Source organism: Gorilla gorilla, chromosome 13, assembly GCF_029281585.2.
Source record: "Gorilla gorilla gorilla isolate KB3781 chromosome 13, NHGRI_mGorGor1-v2.1_pri, whole genome shotgun sequence".
Taxonomy (NCBI): Eukaryota; Metazoa; Chordata; class Mammalia; order Primates; family Hominidae; genus Gorilla; species Gorilla gorilla.
Window position 1 is genome coordinate 72,179,420 of NC_073237.2, and position 19,864 is coordinate 72,199,283.

A 19,864-nucleotide genomic window follows, 5' to 3' on the forward strand; every position below is an offset into this window, starting at 1 on the left:
AAGCCAGTTGTTTGCTTTTTCAGTCACTGATTCCAAAATAAGAGGGGATTCTTGGGAAGAACAATATCCTAAACTCTGCAACCACCACCTGAGGGCTACAGATTACTAGCAGTGATGTGGTTTGTAATTGGGAACATGGACTAAGCAGCAGCATGTGAGCTATCAGGGACACATTATAGACAGATATACCAGAGGGTAGATGAAAGGTGTCATAAGGTAGACAAGTCCAGTGCAAGGATCAGCACACTTCAGGGTGTGTTGCCCTTAGATGCTGTGTTGACCTCTCTTGGCCCTAAGCCCTTGTGTCAACCGGTGTCTCTAGGAATCACTCTGAGGTTAACACTTTGAGTACGTACTAACCTATACTGAGGCAGGGCTAGAAAGGGTACTCAATACCCCACACTGGAGGCATGTCACGAAAAGGAACAATCTCTTCAGAAGTCAATATTGACAGATTGCGTATTGGTGGGGACTGGCCCAAATGCCTGTCGGATATTTCTTGCAATGGTGACTGTGAAACAAAAACTCTGATAACTTAACTGTATTTTGAACAGTGTGTAGCAGCATCAAATTGGAAAATGACATCATGGTTGTCAGCTGAAGTGTCTCCCCTCAACAATAACTTTTTAAGATCTACTTACAAGTAGGTTATTTATCGGATACATTGCCCATAAGGAGAGCAACTTGCCATCCCAATCTCATGTGAATGTGCTCTTGAAAAAAGTCTTTCTTCTTGCTATAGAGGTAGATCTCTTTTAGTGGTTTTACAGATTTCAATGAAATGTAATGAATAGCAGGTGAACCTACCCATGTTTTCACTTCCAGGGTGTCCACTTGACCTGTCATTAAACATATGTGACAATTTTGTAGGAAGGGTGGTAGTGGAATTGGAAGAGAACCATTTTCTACCAAATACCTATTATGTGCCCTGCACTTTGGCTCACAACAAAATGAGAAAAACAAATAAATTAGATAAGTTCAGTCACTTGGGCAGGGTCACATACTATGTATTGCTTCCTAGAATTAGATCTAGAACCATCTGGTTTTGTCCATCCTATTTCTACCACAGTGTATGTTGTGAAAAACCCTTAAGCACTTTATGTTAAAGTTATATCTTTAACATAAAGGAAAACTAGTTCTGCCTCTATATGGCTTTTGGTCCTCTTGATCTGGGTCACAGGTAGCCTTAGGAAATAGTCTCCAAGGGGGGAAGGAGGTAATCCATTTCCTCTTGAATCTTACTGCAAATACAGGGTAACATTTCCACCCCTTTTTTTAAGTGTTTTATTTATTTATTTATTTCTTTAATAATATCAACTTCTATTTTACTTTAGGTTCAGGGGGTGAATGTGCAGGTTTGTTACATGGGTATATTGCCTGATGCTGAAGCTTGGGGTATAATTGATCCCATTATCCAGGTAGTGAGCATAGTACCCAACAGTTACTTTTTCCGCCCTCTAGTAGCCCCCAGTATCTGCTGTTGCCATCTTTATGTCCATGAGTACCCAATGTTTAGCTCCCACTTGTAAGTGAGAACATAGCAGCATTTGGTTTTCTGTTCCTGCATTAATTTGCTTAGGACAATGGTCTCCAGCTGCATCCGTGTTGCTGCAAAGGACATGATTTCATTCTTTTTTGTGGCTTTATAGTATTCCATGGCGTGTATGTGAAGAGCAACATTTTCTAATGCAGAGCCTGGAAGCAGCTATGATGTACCTTAAGGGAACAGCTTTCACAAACAGTCCTTGAGGATTAAGCTTGGGTGCCTATTTTCTGTGTTGTTGGCCCATTTCATACAATGCAGTTTAGTGGTAAGAGCATGCTAAAGCTTTCAAAAGGTTGCCTGATAGAACACTTTAGAACATGAAGGGACCAAGGGGATTCCTCTGTTGCTAAAGACATGTCATTTGGTATTCTAATAACTCCCTCACTGGGCTGTGAGCGCCTCGAGGGCAGGGCCCAGCCTTTTTTTTTTTTTGAGTCAGAGTTTCACTCTTGTTGCCGAGGCTGGAGTGCAATGGTGTGATCTCGGCTCACCACAACCTCCGCCTCCCCAGGTTCAAATGATTCTCCTGCATCAGCCTTCTGAATAGCTGGGATTACAGGCATGCGCCACCACGCCCAGCTAATTTTGTATTTTTAGTAGAGACGGGGTTTCTCCATGTTGGTCAGGCAGGTTTCAAACTCCCGACCTCAGGTGATCCGCCCGCCCGGGCCTCCCAAAGTACTGGGATTACAGACGTGAGCCACTGCGCCTGGCCAGGGCCCAGCCTTTTATAGTTAACTGCCAGCAATTAATAAGTTATCTTCACTGATCCAGGGAGTCAGAGGGATGTTGTTGATTCACTGATGCAACACTAGTGCCTAGCACAGTGCCTGGCACCTGATTGTACTTAGTAAACGTGTGTTGAATCGAGTTGATTTGAAAGCTTAGCAAGGAACAACTGTGTCCAACAAGTGTTGAAGGGTCAGTCTCAGGAACTAGTTCAACCGATGCAAGGTCTTGACTGCCAGTCTAAGTATATCACAGAGTCCTGTTATATCGCTCACGCGTTAACAGGTAAGTTAATTTATTCAGCAAACATGTATTGCACATCCGTTATCAGTCAAGTAATCTTCCAGATGCCAGGGACACAGATAAGAAAAATATAGCCTCTTCCTTCCAGAGGAATATGCTTCATGAAAAAGTCTGACAAACGGTTACACTGCTGTTCTTAGTGGTTGTGGCAGAGATAAACATAGTGTGCTCTGGAAGCACCATTGAAAGGAAGATGCCCTCACCTAGAAGGTGCGAGGGTGAAAGAATTTGCCTACTGAAGTCCACTGCAAGAGCTTGGAAGATGAAATACATGAGGGCCAGACTTTATAGAAATCCAGCCAGGGGATTATTAGGGATTTCAGTGAGCAAGATGGAGAAAATGAGCATCTAAGTTAGAGTGATGTCTATGGAAATGTGGAAAAGTGGTCAGATCTGATTCATCTCATAAAGACTCAAAAATTCTCCATAGTCAACGGTAGGGACCATTTGATAAGGTGTGTGAAAACTTCGTGTGACCTTCTTTATTATAGACTTGATTATTTATCATCATAGATGTCGTTATGTACATTACCTACTTGTTTTTCTAAACATGGCTTTGGTGTCCTCGGGAACATTTGTGTTCACTGGAATTGCTATAGAGAAGGTCTGGAAGTCCACTTCAATGGGGAAACCTCATGGCCTGCCCTCTGTGGCGGGGCGTGGGGGGCGGTTCTGGCATCATCACAGCTGAGGATAGTTCTCGTCTTCATTCTAAGGCTACTGCTAATTACTCCATAAGAAAAAGTAGTTAGAAAATTTGTTACAAACGACAATGAATCAACTTAACATAGCTATAATTTTGTATAAGTGATCTGGATGCCAGTTCTCAGAGCTTAATGTCATTGTCCTAATGCTAGACAAAAGTAGGTCCGCAAGTTTCAGAGACTCCATCGACTTTTACTAACTACACAGAATCTCAGAACTTTGGTGATTGTCTTTTCTTGTTTGAAGCAGAACATTTCATTCAAGAGATGGCTTACTTTGGAGAGTAGAGAGGAGGAGGGCCAGAACATTGATTGGCCTTACTGCTTAACTTCACTCCCTGGGTCTTGGAGGCACTTCCCTGGACCCCTGGAGTCAAATCACTGACCTTACTCAACCCCTTAAGCTTATACCTAGGGAAATTGAAACAAAGAAGTAAAGGGCTGGATAGTATAGGTCTCCAGCTTTCTACTTTCTTTATACAACTTCTACCTTCGGTATCATTCTCTGGTCAGTCGGGTCTAAACTCAAGCTTGCAGTTCTTGGACCAATAAAAGAAGCAAGCTCGTTGGTGGGTGTAGCTTGGTTCACGAACGCATTACCATAGTCACATGGTAGACATTCCTGTGCCAAGGACTGTGCTGAGTATTTGACATGAATTAGCTCATTTACTCTTTAGATTCATTGATCTTCACCGTTTTCCATACAGAGGTTAACTTGCCTGAGGTCACCCTACTTTGCACTGGGCAAGCGAGAATTCTCAAACACGGGTTCCTTGGACTCCAGAAATCCTTTTTTTTTTTTTTTTCTGAGTTCAGTGGTGGAGTTCAGTGGTGTGATCTTGGGTTACTTCAACCTCCACTTCCCAGGTTGAAGCAATTCTCCTGTCTCAGCCTCCCAAGTAGCTGGGATTACAGGTGTGCACCACCACACCCAGCTAATTTTGTATGTTTAGTAGCGATGGGGGTTTCACCATGTTGGCCAGGCTGGTCTTGAACTCCTGACCTCAGTTGATCCGCCCACCTCGGCCTCCCAAAGTGCTGAGATTACAGGTGTGAGCCACCATGCCCGGCCACAGAAACCCAATTCTTAATCAGTAACCATCACACCTTCTTTTGCCTCATCTTGTTAATTCAATCTCTCGTTAATTCAATCTAATTCAGAGCAGCTGGGTAACTAAGGATTTTGGTTACAGGTTTTTCTCTTTCTTTTTCAAAATTTGGGCAATTTTCAGGCCTTGAACTTTATGTGCTCTTAAATTACAAGTCAGAAAGTGCCCTGGAGGGAAAAAAGGATTTCTATCATCATTGCCAAGGCTGTGCCTAAGAATTCTTTCGCCTGTTTAGGCTTTTATTCTCTGCTCATCAGACAGTTCTCCTGTCATTTGCGGACTAAATGAGTCTCAACCATTTTAAAATGCTTCCAGTAAGTGAGGACCTCCCAAAATTCCTTATGTGGAACATAAAGGCTCTAGAGTTATGCCATTCTCTCTGCTATTTTCTTTCGTTTTTTAAACTTTATTTTATTTATTTATTTTTTTTGGAGATGGAGTCTCACTCTGTTGCCCAGGCTGGAGTGCAGTGGCGCGATCTCGGTTCACTGCAACCTCCACCTCCTAGGTTCAAATAATTCTCCTGCCTCAGCCTCCCGAGTAGCTGGGACTACAGGCGCACACTGCCACGCCTGGTTAATTTTTTTGTATTTTGGTAGAGACGAAGTTTCACCGTGTTGCCCAGGCTGGTTCTTGAACTCCTGAGCTCATGCAATCTGCCCACCTCGGCCTCCCAAAGTGCTGGGATTACAGGCATGAGACACCACGCCTGGACAACTTAATTTTAAGTTCCAGTATACACATGCAGGACGTGCAGGTTTGTTGATAGATAAATGTGTGCTGTGGTGGTTTGCTGCACCTATCAACCCATCACCTAGGTATTAAGCCCCACATGTGTTAGCTATTTATCCTGATGCTCTCCCTTCTGCTCCCACCCCCACCCCTACGACAGGCCCCAGTGTGTGTTGTTCCCCTCCCTGTCCATATGTTCTCATTGTTCAGCTCCCACTTATAAGTGAGAAATGCAGTGTTTGGTTTTCTGTTCCTGTGTTTGTTTGCTGAGGATAATGACTTCCAGGTCCATCCATGTCCCTGCAAAGGACATGATTTTGTTCTTTTTTATGGCTGCATAGTATTCCATGGTGTATATGTACCATGTTTTCTTTATCCAGTCTATCATTGATTGGCATTTGGGTTGATTCCATGTCTTTGCTATTGTGAATAGTGCTGCAGTGAACATACGCATGTATGTATCTTTATGATAGAATGATTTATATTCCTTTGGGTATATACCCAGTAATGGGATTTCTGGGTCAAATGGTATTTCTGATTGTAGGTCTTTGAGGAATTGCTACACTATCTTCCACAATGGTTGAACTAATTTACATTCCCACCAACACTGCAAAAGTGTCCCTGTTTCTCGACAGTCTCACCAGCATCTGTTGTTTCTTGACTTTTTAATGATCACCATTCTAACTGGTGTGAAATGGTATCTCATTGTGGTTATAATTTGCATTTCTATAATGATCAGTGATGATGAGCTTTTTTTCTTGTTTGTTGGCAGCATAAATGTCTTCTTTTGAGAAGTACCTGTTCATGTCCTTTGCCCACTTTTTAATAGGTTTTTTTTTTCTTGTAAATTTAAGTTCCTCGCAGATTCTGGATATTAGCCCTTTGTCAGATGGATAGATTGCAAAAATTTTCTCACATTTTGTAGGTTGCCTGTTCCCTCTGATCGTAGTTTCTTTTGCTGTGCAGAAGCTCTTTAGTTTAATTAGATCCCATTTGTCAATTTTTGCTTTTGTTGTGATTGCTTTTGACGTTTTCATCATGAAATCTTTGCCCATGCCTATGTCCTGAATGGTATTGCCTAGATTTTCTTCTATGAGTTAATTTTTGTATAAGGTATAAAGAAGGGGTCCAGTTTCAATTTTCTGCATATGGCTAGCCAGTTCTCCCAGCATCATTTATTAAATAGGGAATACTTTCTCCATTGCTTGTTTTTGTCGGGTTTGTTGAAGATCAGATGGTTGTAGATATGTGGTCTTATTTCTGAGATCTCTATTCTGTTCCATTGTTCTACATGTCTGTTTTTGTACCACTATCATGCTGTTTTGGTTACTGTAGCCTTGTAGTATAGTTTGAAGTCAGGTAGCATGATGCCTCCAGCATTGTTCTTTTTGCTTAGGATTGTCTTGGCTATATGAGCTCTTTTATGGTTCCATATGAATTTTAAAGAAGTTTTTTCTAATTCTGTGAAGAATGTTCATGATAGTTTAATGGGAATAGTATTGAATCCATAAATTACTTTGGGCAGTATGACCATTTTCACGATGTTGATTCTTCCTATCCATGAGCATGGAATGTTTTTCCATTTGTTTATGTCCTGTTTGATTTTCTTGAGCAGTGGTTTGTAGTTCTTCTTGAAAAGATCCTTCACTTCCCTTGTTGGCTATATTCCTAGGTATTTTATTCTCTTTGTAGCCATTGTGAATGGGAGTTCATTAATGATTTAGCTCTCTGCTTGTCTATTGTTGTATATAGGAATGCTTGTGACTTTTACACATTGATTTTGTATCTTGAGACTTTGTTGAAGTTGCTTGTCAGCTTAAGAAGCTTTTGGGCTGTCTCTCTCCTATTTTCTTTCCTCCTTCCCCCACCTTTCAACTGTACAGCTTTTAATAAAGTGTTTGAATGGCTTCGATTAATCTCCAGGCTTTGAAATGTTGTGATAACCCAAAGGGAGAGAGAAAAGATGTGCTCCCCTAACCTGTGCCATCAGCTGACAAGATATTTCAGAAGGGAGTTCCTGTGCTCTGTGGAAATCCATGGGCATGGATTTATGTCATCAGGGTTCTTGTTTCAGGTCCCTTACAATCATGTGACTGGGTTAAGTCACTTAATCCCACTATGCCTCAGTCTCCCTGGTAAAAAAAATGGATGGTTCTTCCATGGGACAGTTTGGTGGCATTAAGGAAACAATGGGTAGAAATAGTTTATTTTGCACAAAACATGAAAAAAATTAAATAGTTGTATTTTAAAAATTATTATAACCAGTGATTTCTCTACCCATTGGAAGTCAGAGTACCTGAAAAACAACCATCAACATCTACATTATTTATGCCTTAGCTTTGTGACAAAACTTCATTGGTCTGTCATAAACCTAGGTCCAGATGCTCCTAACTGTAAATGACATAGGATTATTTTCTTCCTCTTTCCAGACTGAGAACTCTTGAACTAGAGCTTGCTTTTCTGCTTTCTCCTAGGTGTTTAGGCCCTGGAAAACAGGATTACCAATTATTCTTTGACTAAAAGAGCAGTGAATACAGTCATTAATTCTGTAAATCACTCCGGAGCACCTACTCTGGGCAAGGCACTAGCATAGCCACTGTGGGGACTAGAGAAACTTGGAGACCCGGCCTTGGCCTCCTGGATCTCCAGGAAATCTAATTAGATCCTCAGCCTCCCTCTAGCCTATAGTCTCAGTCTTTATCCTCTACTTTTCTTCACTCTGATACTGAGCTGCTAAGTATTTAATATTATACTGAACAAAATCTTTAAAGAGTAACACAGGTGCCAGAAATTTGACAGCCCTTCCTCAAGTCACCAATGCTCAGTAGGGTTGTTGGGAACTGTGGTCAAGGCCAACTCTCATTTTAGTGCTAAGGGCCCAAATGTGCCAGGGTGGAACCCTTTTGGGGGCAGAGGGCCGAGGAGTGGAGACAGAGAACTGGTGATAGGTACCTCCCTCGGGTCCAGTAAACACATCATATTTCCGTGAACATTGACACAACAGACTCCTGGGTGAGCCATCCAAAACACACAGCATGAAAGAAGGAAGCTTGGTGGGGGAGATTTGCTGCTCCTGGGTCTTCAGACTGAGAAAGTGTCAGGCTTGATGACAGTGATGAAAATGTGTTTTCTCTCTCCTTCTCTGAGCCTCAGCCCCAGGTCTCCTCTAATTGACTGTGGTGAGCATGGATTACGTGTTCAGGGTGAGGGAGGCCCAGTGAAGTGACTTGGCACTCCTCTACGACACACATGGAGACTGCCAGGAAGCTGGGAGCTGGGGCACTGCTCGCCTTCCCGTAGGGCTGGCATAGGACCGACGGGAGCTCCAGCCGGTGCACTCATTCATCAGGCCTTCTTCCAGATTTTTATGTGCTATGACCCGCAAGTATTGTCGAGTACCACCTCACTGGAAGCCCTGACAGTGGTTTCTGAGGTGAGGGAATAGCACTCAAATTGAGAAAACATTCGGTTTGCCTCAGGCAACTGGATTTAGGGGAGAAAATGCCAATCCCTTTCCCTTTGCCCGGGGATTTTGGACAGCATTTTTCCCTGAGGCCGAAAGGCATGCTTTTCCCCCACCCTGACCAAAGTAGCTGTTTGCTAAATATTTCAGAGGGTGATGATGGTGTTTAAGAGCTGCCACAATTCCAGTGTTTTTGGTTGCAAAACACCCCTGCCCTTTCTGCCAAGTGTAAGGTTAGAGTTCAGGAAAAAGGAAAATATAATGAAAACACCAAGTCAGAGACCTTCCCCCAAGGCAGTCCCTTATCATTTCTCTCTGTTGTGTGTGGGGCCCACATTGCCGGTCTTTATTCACACTCCTCCTCACCAACGACTTCATGCTACTTATTTATTTATGTATTTTGAACTCATTTTAGGATTTAAAAACATAGGTTAACCTCAAGGAGACAGAATACACTTATGCAAACTTCACTCATTTTCCTAAAAGTTGCATATTTATCTTCTAACAACAGAAAGAAAAGACTAATTTTTACCCATCTCCCTTTGATTCATAAAGCTAGAGCTTGCCAGCATAACAATTGGTCACCCCTTGACTTCTAAGATTTTAAATTCTGACAGTGAAGAGATTGAAAGATGCCGGAAAGATTTAAAAAACATAGAACTGAAGCTCCCAGAGTATTGAGAATGCCTCTTATTTAAAAAGAGAAAGCGCAAAATGGATGAAATGAAAACTCCTGGTACCCAGCTCTGAACTTACAGGCTCAAACCATTCCCCCTCCCTGAGTTTTCCCACTGTGATCAAAACCATAGCAGTAGGAGCCATGGAAATTTAGAAACAATAGCCATTGCCATTTATATTTAAATAGCTAGGAGAAGACAGTATGTGCAATGGAGCTGAATTAGTCACAAGGGAAGAGTGTTTCTCTCCATAGAAATATAGCTTTCATGACCATTGCTTATGAGCTATGGAATTAAGTGGTGTGTTATATTGAGAAGCAAGATGCTGACATGCTTTTTGATATTTAGCAGATCACCCTGTGTCCTCTGCTTGGAGAAATAATGAGAACGCCCTTTCCTTTGCCAGCATTTGCCTCTTTTTTATACTAATCTCAGCTGAATTGAACAATTTCTCTACTCTGTACAAAATAAAGCTCCTCTTTGTATTCACTTGATATACAACTTGAGGGCATCCAATTTTTGCAAATACAGATCTGGGAATATCTGAAATGATTTAGGCACAGATTTGTGGGATTGGTCAAAGAACAAAAACCCATTAAGTGATTAATGCTTTGTTTTAAGGTAAAATTGTCATTCTTGCAGTTATCTAAAACTTCAACAATACTAAGACCAGAGTGATGTAACATATATTTACTTTAAATGTTGAATAGATTTTATTAATTACCTTGCCTTGGCTTTCAAATTGCTTAGAGGATGATTATTCAAAAGACAAATAAATGTAGAATGAAGTCATGCCACTGTGTTTTTCATGCAGTGATGATTTTGATCCTGGAGTGAAGCTGGAGGGAATTCTGTGTTGTCCCAGTTCAATCTCTGAATTAAGACTGCATTTAATCAAATGGTGTGAATTTAACCCCAGGTGGCATTCAGACAGTAGAATTTGTTTTAGGTACTTTAGAATTTGTTTCCTTTTAATACATGAGCAATCGAAATTGTTTTCAAATTTCCTCTTATTGATTAAATGAGATGTCCTAAAGTTTAAAATGTAAGAACCTGAAATACAAGTTAGAAAATGGAAGGTTTGGGGATATAATCTTTCCATTCAACAAGTATTTAATGAGTTCTCATCACTGGCTTTTCCTGTTAATACCCAATCCCCTACTTCATGTTGGGTGCTTACACACAGACACCACACACACACACACACACACACACACACACCTTTTTCTCTCTTTTCTCTCTCTCTCTCTCTTCTTTACATAAACTAAGTTCTTTTTACCCTCTAGAAAGCATCTTGGCATAGCTAGGAATAAGGGAGCTATCCTTTTTTTTCCCCAGAGGACAAATTAAACTTGTCCCAAAGAACAAATTTACTTGAGACAAATATGAAATAAGTGTCTTGCCTTTGAGAGATTTTAAGCAAGTTTTGGGAGCGACATCATCAATGGAAAAATGAGCCTGAAGTCTTTGAAATTATCTTTCCTGGAAGGATAAAGTAAAGCCAAAAAAAAAAAATTGTCCTTACAAGTTGTGAAAAAACAGTTGCTTATGGGTATTATTACTAGCAGCCAAGATGGGTAGTCTTAAATTTAAACGTTTAAAATATTAAATACTTTATTCAATATTTATGTTATTATGCTGTAATGTTAATATTTTTATTAAATATTAATATTTAATATCAAAATATTAAAATTCAAATGTTTAATCATATTTAATATTTAAATGTTAAAGAAATATCCCCTAATTTATGAGTTTGGCACCTTTTTTCCACTTAGCTGTAAGAGTTGGTTGACAGTCATTTCTATGCTCTTTGTATTTTCCCCTATGTAAGTACTTTTAAATTCATACTTCTTTTGCTGTGTGCTTTGATTATGGACTTGGCATTGACCATTGAAATGCTGGAGATGTCTTTTATTAGTCTGGGAGAATGCATCACTTAACATCATAGGTTTCATTGACTTGATTCAAACCTAGGCCTTTGCAGTTTATGAAACAACTGCTCATATCTATTTCTAGAGTCATATGTTTGTTTATAACTGCTTTATTTATAATTGCCAAAAATTGGAATAAACCAAATTGTTTTTTAATGGGTGGATGGATAAACATACATACAATGAAATTTTTTTTTAACTATTATTTTAAGTTCAGGGGTACTTGTGCAGGATGTGCAGCTTTGTTACGTAGGTAAACGTGTGCCATCCATGTCGGCTCACTGCACAGATCATCCCTTCACCTTGGTATTAAATCCAGCATCCATTCACTGTTCTTCCTGATACTCTCCCGCCCCCCACCCGCCACATATTCCAGGTTCTTGACCTGTGTCAGCACCTACTTTGTTCTTCTGTGTTTATCCATTTTAATTGTACCCACTGTCTTTTTTGCTTCTGAGATTTTATCTCTTTCCTTCTGAGATTTTGTCTCTTGAGATGGAGCCATTTCCTCCCATCTTACCAGTAAGACGGGTAAGATGGAGGAAATGGCTCCATCTCAAAAGATAAAAATATGTACAAGAGTGGGTTTCTTTTTTTTTTAAGACAGAGTCTCACTCTGTGACCCAGGCAGGAGTGCAGTGGCGTGATCTCAGCTCACTGCAACCTCCACCTCCTGGGTTCAAGCAATTCTCCTGCCTCATCCTCCCAAGTAGCTGGGATTACAGGCGCCTCCCACCACGCCCGGCTAATTTTTTATATTTTTAGTAGAGATGGGGTTTTGCCATGTTGGCCAGGCTGGTCTCGAGCTCTGACCTCAGGTAATCCACCCACCTCAGCCTCCCAAAGTGCTGGGATTACAGGCTTGAGCCACCGCGCCCGGCCAAGAGTGGGTTTCAAGTGGGTGTCAAACAGAGAAGGGGTCAATGAAACATTAAAAACATAGAATTATATAAAGAAAGATCATATCCTTCATTAATATTTTTACATGTTGTTCATTGCTAGTAATATAATCATCCTTGTGCTACCATCTATCTGTTGTTGAAATACGAAACATTTTGTAACTTGACAGGATTAAGCCTAAATTTTTGGCTCCTTTTTTTCCACTCCCTTCTATTTAAAATTTCCTATTTTTTCTTTTAATAAGGAGAAAATTTAGACATCCCTACCAAGAAATGTATTTACAAGGTAAAAACATCCATTCACCTTACCTATTTCCCGAGGGCCTGTTGTCAAGCATTGTCTTTGGTACTAGGGATCTAAAACCTAGTTTCTTTTGCCCAAAGCCAGCGGTGGAAACATGCAATTAAAACACAAGTTACTAAGTACTTTGGGAGCTTGCAATTGTGAAGCACATTGTAAGTGTGACCCTCTTAACAATACAGGTAATTCCATTTTACAAATGAGAGTATAGAATACCAAGAAGTTATGTGATTTGCCCAGGTGGCCAGACTAGTGATTGGTAGTCCTCTACCATGAACTTGAGTAGTATGTTTTCCCAATTTGTTCTACACTGCCCATCTGTGGCAGAGTCTAGCCTAGCTCTGGGCACAGAGGGAATCATGCTGCTACGGTAGGTGTAAAGATCACACACAGGATGTTTTTAGATGTTTTAATAGCTCCAGAAAGAATTACTTTGTTCTTATAAAACCTAATTTAATGTTAAGTTGTTTAGCAAGATTCATCCAACAACTGATATTATTTCTTTTTTCATAGAGTTTCAGAGGCGTTAATATCCAAAATCAAAGGATTAAGTCACTGTGTCTTCTGATTCCTAGTACAATGATCTACATACATCTGATGGTGCACTAAGTTGAATTGTAGGCTTTGTTTGAATGTTTTCCTTTTTTTTTTTTTTTTTTCTGAGATGGAATTTTGCTCTTGTTGCCCAGGCTGGAGTGCAATGGCACAATCTCGGCTCACCGCAACCTCCACCTCCCGGGTTCAAGCGATTCCTCTACCTCAGCCTCCCAAGTAGCTGGGATTGCCCAGCTAATTTTGTATTTTTAGTAGAGACGGGGTTTCTCCATGTTGGTCAGACTGGTCTCGAACTCCTATCCTCAGGTGATCAGCCCACCTTGGCCTCCCAAAGTGCTGGGATTATGACGTCTGCCCTGGGACACTTTTTATCATAGAGATTATTTTATAATTTATCTGCTGTTTAGATGGCAGCATTGATTGAATCTGTGATTTTTACTCCATAATTTAATTGAAAAGACAGATGTTCATCAAAGCCCTCTAAAAAAAAAAACCAGTTCATACTGGCTAGCATCACAAGGGTACTACCTCCAGATCTGGGCAAGAGGGTTTTTGCCTAGGGCCTCATGCTTTAGAGGGCCTTGCTTGATCCCTCTTTCAGCTGAGTTTATCACCATTAGCTGAGAAGTTGGTGGAGTTGTGGGGACAAGTTCAGCTGGAACCTGTATCCCCCTTCTAGATTATATTCCAGGTAATCAGGAGCCCACAGTTAGTCGACCAGATGGCTGGGGTTCTGCTTCCATGATTTGAGTGAGCTTCTTTCTTTGTCTGTCCACTGGAGGGCGAATGCAATACTGGTAGGCCTGAGGGATTGCAATAGGCATCTGTAGCTCATGGATGAACTGTAAACAAAAATACAAAGGTACACAGTTGTTCTAGACGGCTTTTGCATTAGCTGGTCACATTGCCCGTAATATCTTCTTTGAGAAATCTGCACAGATGGTTTCTCATTATTCAAAATTCTATTAAAATATCACATCTTTCAAAGAGGCCTTTCTTGACCACCTTACTTGAAATAATCCCTTCCTCCGTAATCACTTTCTACCTCCTGACATTATTTACTTTTTGCATCATTTAACTTTTTCATCAATAACTATGAAAGTCAGTTGGCTGTTTTGTTCACTGCCATCCTGTAGTTTATCCAGAGAGTGCCTCCCACATAGGAGCTACTCAATAAATATTTTTAGCATGAACAAAAGTAAATGAAAGGGTCTTGAGGGTGGAAAGCACATTTTACTGCTTTGATTGGATATAACCATTTCTTTTTCACATTCACATTTCATCTTCTCAAAACTGAAGAAACAAGCAACAAATAGGAAAATCAAATTTTTAGAAGTAGGTGCATAATAGGGGAATAGCTTAAGGGGAGAACTATGATGTTAATTCTTTGAAAGTGAGTAATGTAATTAGAACAATAACACTATGAGTTTTTCTATAAACAAAATATAGCAAGATTAGGTTGATAACATACATTTCTAAAATTTTGGCTTCCTTAGAGAAAGCCAACCAAATATAAAATTTTACAGCAGAGTCAAGTTTTTTCAGTTTGGCCTATATTTTCTCTGGTAACACTGTTCTGAATGTACATGCAGTGTTTATTTCACAACTTCCCTCTGAATGACCTTTCAAAAATTAATGATTCTTCACATTCATGACCAGATGTTTTCTCTGATGGAAGCATCTGATGTTTGCAGTCATCAAATAAGATTCAAAATGCCTGTTTCAAGCAAATCAAGTAAAACTTCTCCATCACATCAAAAGTAAGGCTTTATTTGGTTCACAAGTAGCTATATGAAATAAACAGAATTTAAACGATCTTGATAATTTTTTTCTTTAAAAAGGTGACAAAATAACAATGCCAATATTTAAAAACTCATTAATGGTAAGTTGCTAGATGGAACACAATGTAAAGTATGGAAAATCCTTGTCTAACAAATACTTTTACTAAATTCTCTGATTTTTTTTTTTTCTCACCAGTTAGCTTTGATGTTTTGATCAGAGTTTTTAGAAAATTTCTAGGATCTGTTGCCTTTGGACTTTAGAGCTTCTTGGAGCCACATGTCAGTACTAAAACGTTTTCTTAAGCCCTCGCTTTCCATAGCAAAAACATGTATGTCCATTATCCACCTAACTCATACTTAAAAACAAAAACAACACCCAAGGTGCTCTATTTTGTTTTCAAAGTCAGAGAAGAAAATAGAGGGGAAGTATTTTTATGTTCTTTTCCCTGAATTGGTCGAAGCTAGTTAGTTCAAAAAAGATACAAAATATGGAATACCACCTATTTTATTTCCTGGCAACTGTTTCATTCAAATCATAGAGTAACATATGATTTACTATACTCCTTTATGAATATTAATCTCGTATCTTCACAGAATGAGTTAATGTCATTGATCAACTAGAACATCGACCTCACCTGTCTGTTGTTTTTAACGAAATGTTTATTCCTAGTCAAACCACAGAATTAGACTCTCTAGATAAAATTTCAAAGCTGGAAGAAAGAGAGTAGAGGACACATTTAGTATGCCTTCCCTCATTTTACAGATAAAAGAGGCCCACAAAGATTTTTGCAAGATCACATAGGTGACTGGTAGCTAATCTAAGATAATAACCAAGCTCTTTCCAAATCCAACTCCTTTTTCTTACTTTACCCAACTTTTCTTAATATTTAAGTTGTGTTGGAATATAATATAAAATCATCTAAGGCACTTTTTATGTATTATTTTTTCTCATTAACTGCTTTTTAAAGAAATACATTGTGATTTAGACTTGTAGTCTTTTTTTTAGCAACAGGATCTCACTCCCCTACCCAGGCAGGAGGACAGTGGCGTCATCATGGCTCACTGCAGCCTCAAACTCCTGGGCTCAGGTGATCCTCCCACCTCAGCTGCCTAAGTAGCTGGGACTACAGGATCATGTCCCCACACCTGGCTACTTTTTTAAACATTCTTTTTTTTTTGTAAAGATGGAAGTCTTGCTATGTTGTCCAGGCTGGTCTTGAATTCCTGGGCATAAACCATCCTCCTGCCTTGGCCTCCCAAAGTGCTGAGATTATAGGTGTGAGCCATTGGGCCCAGCCTTAGTCATATTTGAAATTGTTTTTTGATTGTATGATAGTGTGTATAGGTAACATATTCCCATGGATCAAAAGTAACAGGATTTAAAAGGGCATGCAGTAGAAGGCCTCCCTCTTATCCCTGTATCCACTCACTAGTTTTCTACCTAGAAAGCAACCAGTTTATCAGGTTTTTTGTGTATAATCACTTTAGAGAGATGCCAAAAATATGGTATCCCTTTAAACCATTTGTAACTTACATTTTTTTTCCATTTTAACTGTATCATGGAGATGATTCTCTGTCAGTACATTAAGACCATTTCATTCTCTTTTATGGTTGTATTGTACTTTACTCCATCATACAGATATGCTTTCATTTATTATATTAATCTCTATTGATATATATTTAGGTTGTTTACAATTTTTAATTCTTACTGACAGTGTTTTAGTAAATAACCTCGCACATTCACATGTGTACCTAGGTAGGATAAACTCCTAAAAATAGAATTACTTCTTTCGTCCTTTTTAAAGGAATTGTTTAATTATCCTCCATAGAGTTGTACACGTTTCCATTCCCCTCACCATTATGTGAGAATGAACCTTTTCCCATGCTCCCACTAACAGTATGTTATCAACCTTTAAACTGTTTGTATCTGAAAGGTGAAAAGTGATATCTCAGTTTGGTTTCACTTGCTTTTGTCTTAATACGCATGAGGCTAAGTGTATTGTATATGTTTAAGAACCTGATTTACCTTTCCAGAGGTTTCTCTACCCCTATCTTTTGCTGCTTTTCCTGTTGAATTGTTCTCTTACTAATTGTTGAAACTGTCTCTATATTAGGGAGATAGACTTTTGTTCATGGTAAGAGCTATACACTTTTGCCCAGTTTGTCTTTTACCTTCCCTGTGGTGCTTTTTTTTTTTTTTTGGCCATGTCGTTCACATTATTTTTATGTAGTTAAATTAGTCAATGTTTCTAAATCATCTTCTTGGTTTGTATTATACTTAGATACAATCTTGCACTCTGAGATTAGTGTTAAACAGCTCTCATATTTCTTAAAGTACCTTTACATTTAAATATTTGATTCATTCATTCTGACCTAAGACATGAGAAATGGCTTCAGCTTTATTTTTTTTCCAGTTGGTTGTTGTTCCAACCAATGTGTTCCAAAACATTTATGAAGTAATTTTTTTCCCTACTGATTTAGAATAATACCATTATCATATACTGTATTCTTACATGTTTGGGGTCAATTTCTTGACTTTCTATGCTATTACATTGGTATATCTGTAGACATTTGCTACTAGTATGTGTTTTAATTATTATAATACTTTTTAATATCTGAAGGACTGATTCCCTATCACTGCAGGATGCATTTTTAAAGCAACAGCATAATTTGTTTCCCATTTATATTTATGTAATAACTTACATAATTTATATGCATATGATCACATTTTTTTTCCTCCTGTTGCTTGCCCCATGTGTAGTATCAGAAAGCTGGCAAATTCCAAAATAATGAGATACAAGTTCAGCTGAGATTATGAGGGCAGGCTTCCCATAACTGTCAATTAATGTGTTTTGGATCTTATAAAGGAGGACATCTTTAGACAAAGGTTCTTAAGCAGCAAATGCACAATGTTTACTTGGACCAAGGTCCAAAGGGAGAGAGTACTCTGAGTAGAGGGAGGGAGTGTCCCTGAAATCATGTAGCACATGTATGTTTAAATTAACGAAGGCTAGACTGATGATTTCAAAGGTCCTGTAGCTTTTACACCCTGAATTAACTGTAGTTCCTTAATGTATTGGAAATAGAACTTTCAAAAGTTAAGCCAGTGAGGCAAAACACACAATAATTCCCTTCTCTTAGGCTGACCATAGTTTTATGAAAATGTATTTTTAAGTGTCTTTTCTTTGCATGAGGCTTCTTGGCAAGAAATAAAATCTGTATAATGCATTACCTCTGGCTTTTTCCTTAAAGAGCTCAAGGATAGACATATGCATAATAGCTTAAAAATATAAATATGGTCTTTCCAGTCATAGAAACCTTCCGATCCAAGAGGTGCTTTTCCCACTTTCCAAAAAATACAGGGCTATATACACATACCCGTAAGGCACCCAGGCAAAATACATGGTATTTGACACTAAAAAAAACCCACTGAACTTTTCTTGAGTGTTGCAGCCCTGTGATCAGACAGAGTGACTTGTAGTCAAATCTAGATGCCAAGTTGCTGTGTCACCTTCTAGCCACTAAGTCTTGTAACTAAGCATTTTTGTTTGGTAAAATTATAGAAGGGATGCTGTTGGGTAAGATATTTTGTTCTATTTTAGTACCTATAGTTCATCTAGGAAAATGGCTGTCACTTGGTTTTCTCACATACTTATTTCATTTGTCTATTTGAATGTATGCATAGGGAGAAATGAATATGTATAGTGTCCTTCTAAGGAACTGTTATCCACTCCCACCCCAGGATAGACTGTCCTGATCTCTAGGAGTCTCTTTAATGAGTCCGCACTGGGGAAGACATGATACTTTCCGGTTTATGCACACATATAGGTTGGCAGTGTGGAATTTATGAATGCTTCATTAGGAAAGGCCACTGCCAATATAGGATTAGTTTTGAAAAGAGTTGTCTAAGCAGCCTTCTTTTACCAAGCATGCAAATATGAACTAGTTAACTTTATTAGGATAATACTTATAGACAGTAATATAAGGATTACAAGTTGCACAGTCAAAATCATCATAAATAGTCTAAGTAATACAGTGATAGGGCCTGTGTCAGATGTCATTCATGGAGGTAAAGATATTTTTATGAAGTGGAGAATTGTGGAATACTTGTTACATTTCCTTGGTAAAGTGTAAGTCCTTCAAAGGTAAAACCAATTCTTGCTCATCTTTGTATTTCTAACACAGTACCTAGCACTTGTTTGTTGAATGAATAAATGAGTGAATGAACCTGATCCCTTAGATTTTTTTGAAATGAAGAGGTTAAATTGTTTCCTGGAAATAGAAAATGTACGTGCAAACCCATCCTTGCTGTTCCACTTTGACTGAGAAGGATGCCTTAGGATCCCTTCTCCAGTCATCTTTTAACTGAGCAGGTGAGAGAGGTCTTAAAATATTTACTGAATGGCTGGATATGGAATTACAGAGTGGACCACAAAGCTCCCTTCCTCCCCACTCATTTTTTAATTCCTTTGTGGAGAGGAGGGATAAATGGTAGAACAAAACATTCCAGAGCATTGTGACTAAATGAGCTATCACCAGAAGAAATCAAACAAAGGAGCATTTAGGCACAAATTGAAGAATGTCACCCGGGCTGATTCTGCATTTGAGACATCCCGCTAAAACTGGAACATGCTTATTTTTGTGTTGCCGTAAGGATAATCTGTTTTAAAGAAAGTGTTCCCATATACACCCCTACCACTAGGTTATAAATTCTGCATTAGACTCAAGGTTTCTGGTTACCTTGATTAAACAAGCTTATCACTAAATATTAAGACGTTTCTCCAATAGAGCATGTTTGAATTTTACAGCTGGCAGGGAGCCTATGGCTTAGGAAATTGAGTGGCTTCTCCAATTTTGTGCCAGAGATAGGACTAGGGATTTGGTTTTTCTAATTCTCCAAATAGTGTTTTTCCACCGCACGGTGTTGTAGAAAGCCATTTTAAAAAAAAATGATCCTGGAGCGTTTTGATCCCAGCGTTTTTAAAAATTGATGCATACTCTAAGTCAGTAAGTCAGGAATTATAAACTGTGGCATGTGGAACAAAATCCAGCCTGGTTTTGTATATAAAGTTTTATTGGAACACATTCACACCCATTCATTTATATATCATCTACAGTGCTGCAATGGCAAAAT

General features: G+C 39.1%; 1 protein-coding gene across 2 annotated transcripts in view; it reads left to right on the forward strand.

The window, feature by feature from the left end:
- The window catches only part of PCSK5 (proprotein convertase subtilisin/kexin type 5), a 460,751-nt gene that overhangs the window by 74,968 nt on the left and 365,919 nt on the right, over positions 1-19,864 (forward strand). The window lies entirely within an intron of this gene.